Raw genomic sequence first — 4,542 nt, 5'->3', positions numbered from 1 at the left:
GCAACTGCCCTCTCATCACCTTGCTTAGAAATGGAAGATGGGAGACCGGTCTGTAATTGTTCATGTCCAAGAGATATAGAGAGGGCTTCTTCAGAAGCGGCCGTTCCACCGCTTCTTTTAAGCAAGATGGAAAATAGCCCTCCGTAAGAGATGCATCTATAATATATCTCAGGTGAGTCCTAAGTGGATGTCCTCCTTGGAGGACCAGCCATGAAGGGCAATGGTTGAGAGGGCAAATTGTCTTCTTCACACTTCCAAGGAGCTTGTCAACATCCTTGGTACTCACAGATTCAATTTGATCCAGTATGATCTTATTCATAGTCACTGGACACCTCACCTATAGCTTCTGCAAAAACGTCAGCGTCCGAGTTGGCTCTTATCTGAGAGATTTTATCTACGTAATGGCCATTTAAAGCGTCACAGTGAGCTGTGGAAGGTTCTCATAATGGACTCCAGGGAGCAGGTGACTGGATCGGTTCCCAGATGCTTCCCCTCCACCTCAGCACTTGCTTTATGTTTCTCTTCCCTAGGCAGTTTCCCTCTTTCCTTTCTTCCTTCTCCTCCTTTAACCTAAATCCCATCAAGGGGTCCAAGGCCCTTTCAGCATGTTCCCAGAAGTGGGGGGGAGACAATCTTTCTGGTACTAAGGGTCTCTCTGTTGACCTTCTCTGCAGGGTTGTTGTGAAGGGAAAGGTATATATTTGGAATGTGTGTGTCTGCTTAATACCAATCCTGTGGGCTTCTATGCCTACTTTGCAGGTTGCCAGGGGGATGTCCCTTTCCCCAGAAGGGGCTTTGAGGTCCCTCTGTCTGCCTCCTCTTGGCTTTGGCCTAGATTTGGGCTCTTCTCCCCCCCCCCCCCCAGGCAGAGCCCCCTTCCCCTAGGACCCCAGGGAAACTCCTCCCCCCCCCCAAAAAAAATGTTGTTTCCAATGCTCTTGAACCCTCTCCTGTGTGATGTTTTTTATTTGTCACAAAAATCTTTTGACTGGGGGCCTCCCTTCTTCTGAACCCCATCTCAGCCCCTCCCAGAGATGAAAAGGGTGCCCCCTTCCTGGAAAGCAAAAAGGAGGGCCTAGCCAAGCCAAATGAGTAATCAGAAAGGAGGGTTTGTCCTCTGCCCCACTTTCCAGGAGGGAGGGCAGTCCTCAAAGCTCTTTCTGTTTTTGGATCACCCTGCCTCCTCCCCCCATGGCCATGCCTCTCCCCAAGGGTCCCCCTAACTCCTTTACTCATAATAAGCCCCCCTATGTGCCTGAGCACCAAGGAATCCCCAAGGAAGGGGAAGGGAAGGAAGGAGGGAAGGAGATGAGGCCTGGCAGGGCCCCTGCCTTTGTTGGGGGGGGGGGAGCAGAGGGGTTTTCTTTCTTCTTGTAAACCCCCCCCCCCAAAGGATCCTCCAGAAGACCTTCCAGACATACCTCCGAATGAACGAAGGCTCCCCCCACTTCCCTCCAACCCTCAGAATAGAGGACTATTAGAGAAGCAATGGCTTCAGGGGCTGAGGCTGCACATGTGCACATGCCCCCAAAGCCCCCTCCATAGCATATGGAGGAATCGCCAAGGCTTTGCTGCTGGTGCTGCTTATTCTTCTGGTGGCCTTTGCAGGAAGGGAAAGAGTGTGCCAGGGGTTCAGCAGCCTCTCCTCCCTCCCTCCATCTGAGGAGAGTTGGAGGAGGTCGGAATGGAGCCCAAGATAAGAAGCTTGACTCAGGAGGGAAAGGCAGGAAAGGAAGGCTTTGCTTTGTACATACAGCTCTGTCTGTCTCTGATGTTGTGTGTGGGGGTGTGTGGGTGTGTTTGCTTCTTGTGGCTGGGAATGGAGCTGAGGACTGAAGAGAGAACAAAGTGTCAGTTCTGTGCAAATTCTGAACTTATGTGCATCAAAGAGTCCAGTGTGCTGAAATAGCAAAGAACTTTATTGAGAACACATAGTCAGAAATTCAGATTTTAAGTCAGAACTGCCCTCCCCAAGCCAAAGAATACATTAAAACCCCAAAACCTAAACCTCCACCCTCTTCCAAACATAGCCCCCACCTCCAATTCCCACAGTCTACGCCCCACAGGTAACAAGGCCCCCTTTGCCTTTCCCAGAAACTAGCCCCCTTTCTGCTAATACCAACCCACAACATTTTCTGCCAACATCCTACAAATTCCAAATGCTGTCATTCCCATTACTATTCTAGCCGGCTGCAACAAATCCCACCCCTCTATCTAGCTAACCTATACCACAACCCATAATCCCCAGCCAAGTTTATAATTAAAAGCAATGATCTATACTAATAACAATAAAAAACTAAACTTAACACAATATAAATTTAAAGCAGACACATCGACAGACAAACCTAACACACAAAATCACAAGGGTCTTTTCTTATCACAACTGGATAGAACATATATTTTTTGTATTCCTTCTTGACTTCCTGTCAGTTCACTGCTGGGATTTGTGTGGCTTCTCTTCTGTGTGGATTCTTTGATGTCTAACGAAGGCTGACTTCCAAGTAAAACATTTCTCACAATGCTGGCATTTGTATGGCTTCTCTCCTCTGTGGACTCTCTGATGTGTCACTAGGTTTGACTTCTAAGTAAAACATTTCTCACAATGCTGGCATTTGTATGGCTTGTCTCCTGTGTGGACTCTCTGATGTCTCACTAGGTCTGACTTCCAAGTAAAACATTTCTCACAATGCTGGCATTTGTATGGCTTGTCTCCTGTGTGGACTCTCTGATGTGTCACTAGGTTTGACTTCCAAGTAAAACATTTTTCACAATGCTGGCATTTGTATGGCTTGTCTCCTGTGTGGACTCTCTGATGTCTCACTAGGTCTGACTTCGAAGTAAAACATTTCTCACAATGCTGGCATTTGTATGACTTCTGTCCTGTGTGGACTCTCTGATGTGTCACTAGGTGTGACCTCTGAGAAAAACATTTCTCACAATGCTGGCATTTGTATGGCTTCTGTCCTGTGTGGACTCTCTCATGAATCAAATGTTCATCTGTAAAGAAGGACAATGTCAGATGAGACTGAAAATCAGAGTTAAGAGAGGAGGGTGTTCCCCCATGATTTAGCCCTCATTAACCTCTCCTTATTAGAGATTAAATTAAGAAAATTTCTGTGAGTAACCCAAGCATGACCCTGCTGCTTCTGCCCCTAAATCCATGGAATGGTGGTATCCTTACTCATAGAAGCTAGCAAAGAATGGGGACAGCCTTAAGGGAATCAATGGAAGCAGATAGTCAAAGGAGTGTTGAAAAAAATATTCCATCTAACATGTGCAAAAATACTTTGATTGACAGCTGGCATCATATCCTGTGAGACTGCCATAGAGTCCTGAGTCAGAGCCCAAGTCATGATGGAAGCTAACTGCAGAGGATGCTTCATGCTGTGTGGCACCAGGAGATGACTCACAACCAATACAGTATCCAGCTCACATGCGGATTGGTGTGGATTGGATTTGGAATTGTGTGTACAAGAAAAGGTGAAGTTGATGGAAGTCGGAGAGGAGAGCTTGCAACTCAAGAGAGAGAATCGCCAAGAATTTTGATGAAATCAACTGTGTCTGTGACTTATTTTTAAGTGTGGAAAGTGGTCAGTGCATCGCCAATATCTATTTCTGGATATTTCTTTCCATACTCTACTATGTTATTGCTGAGCTGCATCTGGGAGCGTCACCCTCAGATTGTGCTGTATGTTGACTTTTCAACGCGATTGGAATTCAGAGCCAAGAAGGACCCAGAGCCAGTGTGCTAATCCTTTTTGTCAGAGATATTTGCACCAAGTCCCCATTGCATTCAATTTGGTTTTAGACCATTCTTCCCCCAAGGAAACATTCTAAAGCGATTTAAACCTTTTTGAACACTCGGTTTCTGCCCCCAAGCAACAATTACAGTATAAATATCTGTCCTGGATGGCTGTTCTTTGACATCAGTCCAATTACAGACAGACAGTCTGTGGGTTTACATGGCTAAGCACCTCAATGCACTCGCCAACCCCATTTGTCGCAGGAGCTCCGGACTTCGCTTCCCATTTCGAACCCTCAGCAATTGGAATCCAGAGCCGTCTAGGTAACGTATTACCATTATGAAAGTCTTACATCTCTTCACCACTCTCACCTGTTATCTAGTTCTTGTGCATGTGTGTGAAGGCTTACGTGTGTGTGTGTGTATTTTGCTATTCACCCTAAATAAAACAGAAAACCTATTTCAAATCCCTTTGGAGTACTGTGTGCTTCTGGGACTGGTATAGTTGGGCTGAATCCCGAGGTCACTCTTGCCCCAACCAAACTATATCTCTCTTTTCAGCTAAGTACCAAATTCCCTTAAAAGCATGGCACTTGTGGGTGTCCTTCCCAGACTCCAGTATTTTGGATAACAAAGGGCCTTTGGAATCAACCATGGAGCTAAGCAAGGTCAGATAGGAAAAGAAACATTAGAGAAGAAGCAAGTTGTGTGTCTCCCTTTCCTACCTTCATAGATATTACTCATAATTGCTAAATGGAACCCCTAAATATGTCTTAAAACAAGGTTTTGAGCTGGTTCTC

General features: G+C 46.1%; 1 pseudogene; it reads right to left on the bottom strand.

Annotated features, from left to right (window-relative positions):
• Positions 1 to 1,785: 1,785 nt before the first annotated feature.
• LOC149301682 (uncharacterized) lies at positions 1,786 to 4,029 on the bottom strand (annotated as a pseudogene).
• Between the last annotated feature and the right edge of the window lie 513 nt (positions 4,030 to 4,542).

This window comes from Sceloporus occidentalis, unplaced genomic scaffold (assembly GCF_023333645.1).
Source record: "Sceloporus occidentalis isolate IW3139 unplaced genomic scaffold, rSceOcc1.0.p SCAF_21, whole genome shotgun sequence".
In the NCBI taxonomy this organism is placed as follows: Eukaryota; Metazoa; Chordata; class Lepidosauria; order Squamata; family Phrynosomatidae; genus Sceloporus; species Sceloporus occidentalis.
Note: the sequence above shows the minus strand (reverse complement) of the source record. Positions and strands in the feature narration are given on the sequence as shown.